Consider the following 14436-nt stretch of genomic DNA (forward strand, 5'->3'; position numbering starts at 1 on the left):
TCATATTCCGGGTATGTGCTAGAAGAAGCACCCGGATACGTGACGGTGTAGTCGTAGGAGGGCTCGGCGTCCTCGGAGTCATGCTGCTGGTGGAAATCTTGTATCTTCATATGTTCATCCACCTCCTCCTTAGTGCGCGACCATGGTTGCCTGTCAATACCGAACAAACCTGGCTGGGGAAGAGGGATTTCTTTCTCATCCCCGTCAGCAAACAACATTCTATAGACCATATTATATAAAGTGGAATCGGTGGTAACAAAATGATGGCTTTTCATAGCGGTGATATCAAGCCTCCTAGGGGTTAATGGCACATCATTAGGATCAATAGGAAGCTCTAAATGTGTTAAAATGCGCAGTGCAATAGTTCCTCCAAAAATAGGGCCCCTTGGTAGACAAGCGGCGAGCAATAAGAGAACCAAGGTGATAAGATGTCCGTCCAGTAAGTGCAATATTCAAGAAGGCAAGATGGTAACTAGAAATATTGCTAGTGTTCTCCCTACCAAGTATGCTAGTAGCAATGTAATATGCAAAATATTTAATGGTGGGGAGTTGAATGTTCCTTATCTTGCCCCGCTGAATGGTGTGACAACTCATCATTGGTGATCCCTCGATAGAGCTCCAACAAGTCCCGAGGGTTGTCATCAATTCTCCTCGCTCGTACCTACAGGGGCAATATCCAATGCACGACAAAATTCTTCCAATTCCATAGTAACAGGATTACCATAGATCTTGAATGCAACTGTCGGACTATATTGCGTGTTTTGGAACTTGAAACTCTCGACGAAAATTTTGGTGAGCATGTAGTATTGCTCCCTTTCATCTCCAACGTAAGTGGCTAAACCCGCCCTGCTGACAAGGGTGAAGAAATCATCCAATATCCCTGCATTTGTCAGAAAATCATAACATGGGAAGGATGAAGCATTAGGAGCCCCATTGTCCTCATCGTACGACCGCCTAATTTGGGTGGCGGTCCTAGAAGGCCTCCCGGTGCTGGTTGTTCCTTTCTTGAACAATTCTCCAAATTTGAACTTCTTCATCTCTTTTCGGAGAGCAAATGTGCCAAATTTCAAACAGAAATCTGGGCTGAGCAAAGAGATCGAAAAATCCTGAGCTCTTGAGCAAAAACGCGAGTGAGAGAAAGTTGGTTCGAGTTTTTTCGGGAGAGAGAAGATGCCGGGAGAAAGAGATGAAGTAGTGGGGCAAGGAGGGGCCCACACCACAGGGTGGCGCGCCCCCTCCTTGGCCGCACCGGCCTGTGGTGTGGCACCCCGTGGTGCCCCATAGGTCATCCTCTGGTGCTCCCAGGTGCCTCGTCGAAAAATAGGACCAACGGTGTAATTTTCGCGAATTTTTGAAAACTTTGAAAAATGCACATTTCTGGGTATTAAGTTTATTATTACTAGCCAGGAATTTTTTTGAAAACTCTAATCAACTAAGGAACTTTGAAAAATAAAAGTGCTACAACAACTAAAGCAAGTGGAGGAAGAAAGAGATGTTGTTTACCTCCTCTATGCATATAAAAGGTATTTGTTAACAAGGTTGATCAAGTCTTGCCACCAAATAAATTTTACATAGCATATGAAGATATAAACCTCAAATCAATCATGTTACCTTGAATTGTATTGATATGGATCCAATCACAAGAGTTTGATATTCTTCTTTAGGCTCATATATGGGACAATCAATAGTTCCCACTTTGATAGTTCTCACATTAGAAATAGTATTAACTCCGCACGCTTTTTCAATCCTCTTGGGGAAATAGACGGTGTGTTCCTTATCATCAACATTGAAAGTAACCTTTCCTTTATTGCAATCAATAACAGCCCTCGCGGTGTTAAGAAAAGGTCTCCCAAGAATAATAGACATATTATCATCTTCAGTGCATTTCCAACACAACAAAATCAGCTAATATCAAGTGCTTATTAGTAACTTGAACAGGAACATCCTCACATATACCAACAGGAATAGCAATAGATTTATCAGCCATTTGCAAAGATATATCAGTAGGTATCAACTTATCTAAGTAAAGTCTCTTGTATAGAGAAAAAGGCATAACACTAACACCGGCTCCCAAGTCACATAGAGCAGCTTTAACATAATTATTCTTAATAGAACAAGGAATAGTAGGTATACCTGGGTTGCCCAACTTCTTTGGAACTTTGCCATTGAAAGAGTAATTAGCAAGCATAGTGGAAATTTCCTCATTGGGGATTTTCCTTTTGTTAGTAACAATATCTTTCATATACTTCGAATAAGGAGGCAATTTAATAGCATCACCAAAGGGATTTGCAAGAATAAAGGTTTCATCCAATCACAAAATTTATTATAGTGTTCTTTCCTTTGATTTTAGTTTCTTAGCAGGAAAAGGCATTTGCTTTTGCACCCAAGGTTCACTTTCATTACCATGTTTCTCAAGCAATAAAATCTTCTTTAGTATACTTTTTATTTTTAGCATGCTTTTCAGGTTCTTTTTCAACCTCTTCTTTATCGGGAGTATCATTCTTATCATTATCTTTATCATGTTCATTACCACTTTCAGTTTCAGCATCGAAATAGAAATACTATTAGGATCATTAGCAGGTTCAGAGGATTCTACAACATTCTTATGTTTCTTTTTCTTTTTCTTAGATGGAGCACTAGTTTCAATTCGTTGAGAATCTTGTTCAATTCTTTTGGGATGTCCTTCAGGATATAGTGGATCCTGGGTAGAGACACCACCTCTAGTTGTTACTTCATAAGCATGTTTTTCTTTAGAATTATTTCCTAGCAAGTCATTTTGCACTTTAGTGAGTTGATCAATTTGAGTTTGAACCATATGAAAATGTTTAACAAGCATCTTAACATCATTGGAGGTTCTCTCCACAATATCATGCAATTCACTAATAGCTTGAGAATTTTCCATTAAATGATTCTCTACTCTCATATTAAAATTTTCTTGCTTAACAATATAATTATCAAACTCATCTAAGCATTGCGCAGGAGGTTTTGAATACGGAATATCTTCCCTAGTAAAGCGCTGAAGGGAATTTACCTCAATCATGGATGAAGGGGGAATTATCTCACATATACCTTTCTCCTTGAGAGACTTCTTGGCTTCCCTCATATCTTCATCATTCAATTTAATTAAACCCCTCTTCTTCACTATTGGCGTTGGAGTTGGTTCAAGCGTAGTCCAATCATCATGATTCCGGCCTATTTTAGCCAATAATTCTTCAGCTTCGTCCGGAGTTCTTTTCCTGAAAACACAACCAGCACAACTATCCAGGTATGCCCTAGACTCAATGGTTAGTCCACTATAAAATATATCAAGTAAATCATGCTTTTCTAAATCATGGTCATGCAGAGCTCTAATAAGAGAGCAAAATCTCGCCCAAGCCTCAGGCAATTTCTCTTCATCTCCCTGATCAAAATTATAAACTCTCTGCAAAGCAGCATGTTGAGCACTAGCAGGAAAGTATTTCCGAAGAAAACATTAAGCAATTCTTTTGGACTTTTAATAGAACTAGGTGGCAAACTATTATACCAAGTTTTAGCGTCATCCTTTAATGAGAATGGAAAGATTTTAGCAACAAAGTAAGTACGCTTCTTAACATCATCGAAAACAAGCTACTCGTAGTAGATAACTCAATCATGTGTTCAACTCGCACTTTCTTTTTCAGTACCACAAAAGGGTGTTTTCTCAACAATAGCTATATGAGATAGATCAAGAGAAAAATCATAATCTTTATCCTTAATGTTTATAGGAGATGTGGCAAATTTAGGATCGGGAGACAGCTTTATATCTAATAAGATGTTCTCGCAAGCAACTTTTTAATTTTTCTTGCATCAGTAGTAGCATTGCATTTTTCAATAAAATCATCATCAAGTTCCACATAATCTTCATCAAGATCATCACTAGAGTATTCAAGTTCGTGTGAATTAACAGTGTAGTAACATCGGAGTTTCAAGATTTTCAATTTGCCTAGACCTAGCAATTGTAGCATCTAGAAAAGTTCCCAATGAACCACTATCATCAAGCACAGCAGAAGCATCATCAATATTATAAGAGGAATTTTCAGCATTCAGCATAAGTACCAAGCATTTGAAGCTTGTGGTGGTGAAACAAGTTTACTTATCACGGATGGTGAATCAAGAGCAGCAGAGGTACTCGCAGTTGTACCTTTTCTTGTAGTGGATGGTAATATGGCGACCTTAGTATCGCGAGGTTTACCCATGATGGAGAATTTGCAGACGAACAATATCAATCCAAGTGAACTTCCAAATAAAGCTATGCTCCCCGCAACGGCGCCGTGAAAATAGTCTTGATGACCCACAAGTATAGGGGATCGCAACAGTCTTCGAGGGAAGTAAAACCCAATTTATTGATTCGACACAAGGGGAGACAAAGAGTACTTGAAAGCCTTAACAACGGAGTTGTCAATTCAGCTGCACCTGGAAACAGACTTGCTCGCAAGAGTTTATCAGTAGTAACAGCTTTATAGCAAGTAGCGTAGTAAAATAACAAGCATCGAGTAACAAAGACAAGCAGTAGTGATTTTAGTAAACAAGCAGGATTAAAATATCGTAGGCACGGGGACGGATGACGGGCGTTGCATGGATGAGAGAAACTCATGGAACAATCATAGCAGGGCATTTGCGGATAATAATAAAACGGTATCCAAGTACTAATCAATCAATAGGCATGTGGTCCAATTATAGTCGTACGTGCTCGCAATGAGAAACTTGCACAACATCTTTTGTCCTACCAGCCGGTGGCAGCCGGGCCTCTAGGGAAACTATCGGATATTAAGGTACTCCTTTTAATAGAGTACCGGAGCAAAGCATTAACACTCCGTGAACACATGTGATCCTCACATCACTGCCATTCCCTCCGTTGTCCCGATTTCGTCACTTCGGGGCCATTGGTTCCGGGACAGACGACATGTGTATACAACTTGCAGGTAAGATCATAAACAACGAATATCTTCATGAATCAATAACATGTTCAGATCTGAGATCATGGCACTCGGGCCCTAGTGACAAGCATTAAGCATAACAAGTTGCAACAATATCATAAAAGTACCAATCTACTGGACACTAGGCACTATGCCCTAACAATCTTATGCTATTACATGACCAATCTCATCCAATCCCTACCATCCCCTTCGGCCTACAGCGGGGGAATTACTCACACATGGATGGGGGAAACATGGCTGGTTGATGGAGAGGCGTTGGCGGTGATGGCGGCGATGATCTCCTCCAATTCCCCGTCTCGCGGAGTGCCGAACGGAGACTTCGGCTCCCGAGACGGAGTTTCGCGATGTAGCGGCGTTCTGGAGGGTTTCTGGCGACTTTGACTTCTCTCCCGTGCGTTTTTAGGTCGAGGCCGATAAATAGTCCGAAGGAGGGCGTCGGAGGCCAGCCGAGGGGGCCACACCAAAGGGCCGCGCGGGCCCCCCCTAGGCCGCGCCGCCTTATGGTGTGGGGCCCTCGGGCCTCCACTTGAATTGTCCTTTCCGGCTCCGTCGCATTCGGGAAAATAGGGCCTTTCGTCAAAATCCCGAGGTTTTTCCCGAAAGTTGGATTTCTGCACAAAAACGAGACACTGTAACGCTCTGCTGAAAACAGCGTTAGTCCGTGTTAGTTGCATCCAAAATACACAAATTAGAGGCAAAACAATAGCAAAAGTGTTCGGGAAAGTAGATACGTTTTGGACGTATCATGGGTCTTCCACATGGACCACCAAGTCTCGAAGCCATCGGTAGTGGTGGTGAAACAGAGGTTATGAGGAATTGGAATGGCCAGAGCGTCAAAGAAGGTATAGCACCTTTGGCCAGTAAGAATGTCGTGCGGCTCAGCCCCGCTTGCCGTCAGTGTGGTGGAGAAAGAAGTGTGGGGGCACTTGCCCGAGGCCAAGCTGCCGGGCTACTACCACCGGTTGGTAAGACTCATAACCAGTGCTTAATGATCCTGTTTGAGGTACTCATGCCAACCGGGAGAAAGCAAGGACGGATCATGATAGAGTACAAAGCCGGGTGCTAGCGTCATCGGCAAGGCTGTCTAATCGGAAGGAGACTGGATTCTCAAAGTTTTCCGATTCAGTATAGGGGAAGAACAGGGGTTGTCCAGGCCTTGGAAGAAAATCTTGAACCACCCTGCTGCTTCCTTGGGGATCAGCCTGCTGCCTGGGAGACTATACAGAGCTTGACCATAGCTAGTGCATCGGATATCCTTCCCATTTGCATAAGGGAAGGTGCAGGTGGCCAAAGGTGGGAAGTTTGGGATTTGGTTTTGAAAGTACAGCTCGAGCCCATAACCGAATAAACCACCAGGGGCCTCCTGTTTTGACCGTCTTTTGGGAGAACAAGTTTGACGGACATCGCTGAAGAGATCGATAGACCTCTCCAAGGAGCAGTTTTCCGAGGCCAAGTTGAGTACCTTTGGCGAGCTCATAGGCCAGGGAGAGGTAATTCTTGGTTGGGGCGAGTGAAGGACCACAAAATATGAAGTGCTCCAGCCAGAAGTTCAAGAAAGCCGTGTGCTCTCTTTCTGTCACAGGGCCTTTGGTTTTCATATAACGCCTGAGGTAGGCGCCCCAGCTTGTACAGTCTGTTTTGGAGGAAAGGGTGAAAGGGACTGATACGTCTCCGACGTATCGATAATTTCTTATGTTCCATGCCACATTATTGATGATATCTACATGTTTTATGCATACTTTATGTCATTATTATGCGTTTTCCGGAACTAACCTATTGACGAGATGCCGAAGGGCCAGTTCCTGGTTTTCTCGCTGTTTTTGGTTCCGTAAATCCTAGTAAGGAAATATTCTCGAATCGGACGAAATCAAGACCCAGCATCCTATTTTGCCCGGAAGCATCCAGAACACCCGAGAACCGCCGAGAGGGGGCACAGGCCCACGGGACCATAGGCCGGCGCGGCCTGGGTGTGGCCCGCGCCACCCTATGGTGCCGCCGCCTCTTCGACCCTCTGACGCCGCCTCTTCGCCTATAAGAAGCCCCTCGACCTAAAACCCCGATAAAAAAAAGCCACGGTACGAGAAACCTTCTAGAGCCGCCGCCATCGCGAAGCCAAGATCTGGGGGACAGGAGTCTCTGTTCCGGCACCCTGCCGGAGCGGGGAAGTGCCCCCGGAAGGCTCCTCCATCGACACCACCGCCATCTCCATCAACGCCGCTGTCTCCCATGAGGAGGAGTAGTTCTCCATCGAGGCTCGTGGCTGTACCGGTAGCTATGTGGTTCATCTCTCTCCTATGTTCTTCAATACAATAATCTCATGAGCTGCCTTACATGATTGAGATTCATATGATGATGCTTGTAATCTAGATGTCGTTATGCTAGTCAAGTGAATTTTACTTATGTGATCTCCGGAGACTCCTTGTCCCACGTGTGTAAAGGTGACAAGTGTGTGCACCGTGTGGGTCTCTTAGGCTATATTTCACGGAATACTTATTCACCGTTATGAATGGCGTAGTGAAGTGCTTATTTATATCTCTTTATGATTGCAATGTGTTTTGTATCACAATTTATCTATGTGCTACTCTAGTGATGTTATTAAAGTAGTTCTATTCCTCCTGCACGGTGTAATGGTGACAGTGTGTGCATCCGTGTTAGTACTTGGCCGTATGCTATGATCATGATCTCTTGTAGATTGTGAAGTTAACTATTGCTATGATAGTATTGATGTGATCTATTCCTCCTACATAGTGTGAAGGTGACAGTGTGCATGCTGTGTTAGTACTTGGTTTAGTCGTGTCAATCTTTCATGCACTCTAAGGTTATTTAAATATGAACATTGAATTGTGGAGCTTGTTAACTGCGGCATTGAGGGTTCGTGTAATCCTACGCAATGTGTTCATCATCCAACAAGAGAGTGTAGAGTATGCATTTATCTATTCTGTTATGTGATCAATGTTGAGAGTGTCCACTAGTGAAAGTCTAATCCCTAGGCCTTGTTCCTAAATATCGCTATCGCTGCTTGTTTACTCGTTTTATCTGCGTTACTACTGCTGCCATATTACCACCATCAACTACACGCCAGCCAAGCTATTTTCTCGGCGCCGTTACTATCTGCTCATATTCATTCATACCACATGTATTTCACTATCTCTTCGCCGAACTAGTGCACCTATTAGGTGTGTTGGGGACACAAGAGACTTTATGCTTTGTGGTTGCAGTGGTTGCATGAGAGGGATATCTTTGACCTCTTCCTCCCCGAGTTCGATAAACCTTGGGTGATCCACTTAAGGGAAACTTGTCGCTGTTCTACAAACCTCGCTCTTGGAGGCCCAACACTGCCTACAAGAATAGAAGCTCCCGTAGACATCAAGCTATTTTCTGGCGCCGTTGCCGGGGAGGAAAGGTAAAAGGTACTCACACTCCGGATCTCGGCTACTAAGCTATTTTCGCCGTTGTAAGTACTCGAAGCTATTTCCTTTAGATCCTACAATTGCATCTTTTTGTTTCTTGTTTACACTAGTTTGGCATAATGGACAACAGTGAGCTTCTTATTCTATTTCCTGATTTAAGACATGGATGGTTTGATGCGAAAATTAAAAAACCCATGGAACATATTAGCATGAATACTTTGAATACCATTGTTGCTAATGATATAGAAAATTCTAAGCTTGGGGAAGCTGGTTTTGATGAGCATGATCTTTTTAGTCCCCCAAGCATTGAGGAGAAAATTTACTTTGATGATACTTTGCCTCCTATTTATGATGATTATAATGATAGTAGTCTTTTAGTACCGCCTGTTATGGAGGATAAATTTGATTATGATTACAATATGCCTCCTATATTTGATGATGAGAATAATAATGATAGCTACTTTGTTGAATTTGCTCCCACTATTACCAATAAAATTGATTATGCCTATGTGGAGAGTAATAATTTTATGCATGAGACTCATGATAAGAATGCTTTGTGTGATAGTTATATTGTTGAGTTTGCTCATGTTGCTACTGAAAGTTATTATGAGAGAGGAAAATATGGTTGTAGAAATCTTCATGTTACTAAAATGCCTCTCTATGTGCTGAAATTTTTGAAGCTACACTTGTTTTATCTTCCTATGCTTGTTACTTTGCTCTTCATGAACTTGTTTATTTACAAGATTCCTATGCATAGGAAGCATGTTAGACTTAAATGTGTTTTGAATTTGCCTCTTGATGCTCTCTTTTGCTTCAAATACTATTTCTTGCGAGTGCATCATTAAAATTGCTGAGCCCATCTTAACGGCTATAAAGAAAGAACTTCTTGGGAGATAACCCATGTGTTATTTTGCTACAGTACTTTGTTTTATATTTGAGTTTTGGAAGTTTTTTACTACTGTAGCAACCTCTCCTTATCTTAGTTTTGAGTTTTGTTGTGCCAAGTAAAGTCTTTGATAGTAAAGTAAGTACTAGATTTGGATTACTGCGCAGTTCCAGCATTTCTTTGCTGTCATGAATCTGGGTCTACCTCCCTGTAGGTAGCTCAGAAAATTAAGCCAATTTACGTGCATGATCCTCAGATATGTACGCAACTTTCATTCAATTTGGGCATTTTCATTTGAGCAAGTCTGGTGCCCTAATAAAATCCATCTTTACGGACTGTTCTGTTTTGACAGATTCTGCCTTTTATTTCGCATTGCCTCTTTTGCTATGTTGGATGAATTTCTTTGATCCATTAATGTCCAAGTAGCTTTATGCAATGTACAGAAGTGTTAAGAATGATTGTGTCACCTCTGAACATGTTAATTTTTATTGTGCACTAACCCTCTAATGAGTTGTTTCGAGTTTGGTGTGGAGGAAGTTTTCAAGGATCAAGAGAGGAGTATGATGCAATATGATCAAGGAGAGTGAAAGCTCTAAGCTTGGGGATGCCCCGGTGGTTCACCCCTGCATATTTCAAGAAGACTCAAGCATCTAAGCTTGGGGATGCCCAAGGCATCCCCTTCTTCATCGACAAATTATCAGGTTCCTTCTCTTGAAACTATATTTTTATTCGGCCACATCTTATGTGCTTTGCTTGGAGCGTCGGTTTGTTTTTGTTTTTGTTTTGTTTGAATAAAATGGATCCTAGCATTCACTGTATGGGAGAGAGACACGCTCCGCTGTAGCATATGGACAAGTATGTCCTTAGGCTTTACTCATAGTATTCATGGCGAAGTTTCTTCTTCGTTAAATTGTTATATGGTTGGAATTGGAAAATGATACATGTAGTAAATTGCTATAATGTCTTGGATAATGTGATACTTGGCAATTGTTGTGCTCATGTTTAAGCTCTTGCATCATATGCTTTGCACCCATTAATGAAGAAATACATAGAACTTGCTAAAATTTGGTTTGCATAATTGGTCTCTCTAAGGTCTAGATAATTTCTAGTATTGAGTTTTGAACAACAAGGAAGACGGTGTAGAGTCTTATAATGTTTACAATATGTCTTTTATGTGAGTTTTGAACAACAAGGAAGACGGTGTAGAGTCTTATAATGTTTACAATATGTCTTTTATGTGAGTTTTGCTGCACCGTTCATCCTTGTGTTTGTTTCAAATAACCTTGCTATCCTAAACCTTGTATCGTGAGGGAATACTTCTCATGCATCCAAAATACTTGAGCCAACCACTATGCCATTTGTGTCCACCATACCTACCTACTACATGGTATTTATCCGCCATTCCAAAGTAAATTGCTTGAGTGCTACCTTTAAAATTCCATCATTCGCCTTCGCAATATATAGCTCATGGGACAAATAGCTTAAAAACTATTGTGGTATTGAATATGTACTTATGCACTTTATCTCTTATTAAGTTGCTTGTTGTGCGATAACCATGCTTCTGGGGACGCCATCAACTACTCTTTGTTGAATATCATGTGAGTTGTTATGCATGTCCGTCTTGTCTGAAGTAAGAGAGATCTACCACCTTAATGGTTGGAGCATACATATTGTTAGAGAAGAACATTGGGCCGCTAACTAAAGCCATGATTCATGGTGGAAGTTTCAGTTTTGGACATATATCCTCAATCTCATATGAGAACACTAATTGTTGCCACATGCTTATGCATTAAAGAGGAGTCCATTATCTGTTGTCCATGTTGTCCCGGTATGGATGTCTAAGTTGAGAATAATCAAAAGCGAGAAATCCAAAATGTGAGCTTTCTCCTTAGACCTTTGTACAAGCGGCATGGAGGTACCCCATTGTGACACTTGGTTAAAACATGTGTATTGCGATGATCCGGTAGTCCAAGCTAATTAGGACAAGGTGCGGGCACTATTAGTATACTATGCATGAGGCTTGCAACTTGTAAGATATAATTTACATAATACATGTGCTTTATTACTACCGTTGACAAAATTGTTTCTTGTTTTCAAAATCAAAGCTCTAGCACAAATATAGCAATCGATGCTTTCCTCTTTGAAGCACCATTCTTTTACTTTTATGTTGAGTCAGTTTACCTATCTCTCTCCACCTTAAGAAGCAAACACTTGTGTGAACTGTGCATTGATTCTTACATACTTGCATATTGCACTTGTTATATTGCTTTGCATTGACAACTATCCATGAGATATACATGTTACAAGTTGAAAGCAACCGCTGAAACTTCATCTTCCATTGTGTTGTTTCAATGCCTTTACTTTGAATTATTGCTTTATGAGTTAACTCTTATGCAAGACTTATTGATGCTTGTCTTGAAAGTGCTATTCATGAAAAGTCATTGCTTTATGATTCAGTTGTTTACTCATGTCATTACCATTGTTTTGATCGCTGCATTCATTACATATGTTTACAATATGATCAAGTTTATGATGGCATGTCACTCCGGAAATTATCTTTGTTTATCGTTTACCCGCTCGGGACGAGCAGGAACTAAGCTTGGGGATGCTGATACGTCTCCGACGTATCGATAATTTCTTATGTTCCATGCCACATTATTGATGATATCTACATGTTTTATGCATACTTTATTTCATTATTATGCGTTTTCCGGAACTAACCTATTGACGAGATGCCGAAGGGCCAGTTCTCGTTTTCTCGCTGTTTTTGGTTCCAGAAATCCTAGTAAGGAAATATTCTCGGAATCGGACGAAATCAAGACCCAGACATCCTATTTTGCCCGGAAGCATCCAGAACACCCGAGAACCGCAGAGAGGGGGCACAGGCCCACGGGACCATAGGCCGGCGCGGCCTGGGTGTGGCCCGCGCCACCCTATGGTGCCGCCGCCTCTTCGACCCTCTGACGCCGCCTCTTCGCCTATAAGAAGCCCCTCGACCTAAAACCCCGATAAAAAAAGCCACGGTACGAGAAACCTTCCAGAGCCGCCGCCATCGCGAAGCCAAGATCTGGGGGACAGGAGTCTCTGTTCCGGCACCCTGCCGGAGCGGGGAAGTGCCCCCGGAAGGCTCCTCCATCGACACCACCGCCATCTCCATCAACGCTGCTGTCTCCCATGAGGAGGGAGTAGTTCTCCATCGAGGCTCGGGGCTGTACCGGTAGCTATGTGGTTCATCTCTCTCCTATGTACTTCAATACAATAATCTCATGAGCTGCCTTACATGATTGAGATTCATATGATGATGCTTGTAATCTAGATGTCGTTATGCTAGTCAAGTGAATTTTACTTATGTGATCTCCGGAGACTCCTTGTCCCACGTGTGTAAAGGTGACAAGTGTGTGCACCGTGTGGGTCTCTTAGGCTATATTTCACAGAATACTTATTCACCGTTATGAATGGCGTAGTGAAGTGCTTATTTATATCTCTTTATGATTGCAATGTGTTTTGTATCACAATTTATCTATGTGCTACTCTAGTGATGTTATTAAAGTAGTTCTATTCCCCCCGCACGGTGTAATGGTGACAGTGTGTGCATCCGTGTTAGTACTTGGCGTATGCTATGATCATGATCTCTCGTAGATTGTGAAGTTAACTATTGCTATGATAGTATTGATGTGATCTATTCCTCCTACATAGTGTGAAGGTGACAAGTGTGCATGCTGTGTTAGTACTTGGTTTAGTCGTGTCGATCTTTCATGCACTCTAAGGTTATTTAAATATGAACATTGAATTGTGGAGCTTGTTAACTCCGGCATTGAGGGTTCGTGTAATCCTACGCAATGTGTTCATCATCCAACAAGAGAGTGTAGAGTATGCATTTATCTATATCGTTATGAGATCAATGTTGAGAGTGTCCACTAGTGAAAGTCTAATCCCTAGGCCTTGTTCCTAAATACTGCTATCGCTGCTTGTTTACTGTTTTACTGCGTTACTACTGCTGCCATATTACCACCATCAACTACACGCCAGCAAGCTATTTTCTAGCGCCGTTACTACTGCTCATATTCATTCATACCACCTGTATTTCACTATCTCTTCGCCGAACTAGTGCACCTATTAGGTGTGTTGGGGACACAAGAGACTTCTTGCTTTGTGGTTGCAGGGTTGCATGAGAGGGATATCTTTGACCTCTTCCTCCCTGAGTTCGATAAACCTTGGGTGATCCACTTAAGGGAAACTTGCTGCTGTTCTACAAACCTCTGCTCTTGGAGGCCCAACACTGTCTACAAGAATAGAAGCTCCCGTAGACATCGGGGACCTTTGGCAATTTAAAGGCAGAGGGGCTTGGGGATGCAATGTCCAAGCCTGTGATCATGGCCACGTCCAGCAGAGTTGGTGTCATGGGGCCATGGCCGAACATGAAGCAATTCAGTGCATCAGACCAAAAGTAGCCGATGGTTTTCGGGATGTTCTCATTCTTTTCAAGAGGAGACAATGATAATGACAAGGCATCGGCTATCCCTATCGTGTCCCGGGTAGCATAGTGCGTTTTAGACACTCTACTCGTACCATGCCACCCAACCTTCGGGAGGATTAGGCCGGGCTCGCAGAGCAGTCGGCCCAGGAAGTCAGATCTAAATTCTGGTTCACGAAGGGGATTCTATTGGCCTCGCATGAGATTAGGTGAGCGGGACTCTCGGAAGAACGGGGGCCAAGACACATAGAGTTTGGGAGAGAAGGGTGCGGCAGCAGGATGTCTGAAACCTAAAATTGATGACGGAATAAGGCATTAATTCAGGTGTTTGCTGTTTAATCCTAACCTTGATTCGAATGGCGAAGAGGCGGTTGAGGATTACCTTCAGACCGGAGACCATGGCGTTGGCGTTGGATGATTCCGCCATTTGATGCGCTGAGGAATTGGGACGGCACGGTTGGGATCTGACATTCGTGGGGCTGCTTGGGCGGCGATTTGGGGATCTGAGTTTGCTTTCTCAGACGGAGGTCGCAGGTTACCGTTTGGAGGAGCAATTAGGTTGGCCTTACTCTTGTTTTATCGTAGAGGCTGATGTGATACCATCGGCTCTTTCGGGGAGTGTTTGACTTTGACTATCGGCAAAGTTAAATGAAAACACTCCTTCATTAATAAGAAGGGTTTTTTAGATTGGTGATGAAGTCGAGGAGGCAA

This window comes from Lolium rigidum, chromosome 7 (genome assembly GCF_022539505.1).
Source record: "Lolium rigidum isolate FL_2022 chromosome 7, APGP_CSIRO_Lrig_0.1, whole genome shotgun sequence".
NCBI lineage: Eukaryota > Viridiplantae > Streptophyta > Magnoliopsida > Poales > Poaceae > Lolium > Lolium rigidum.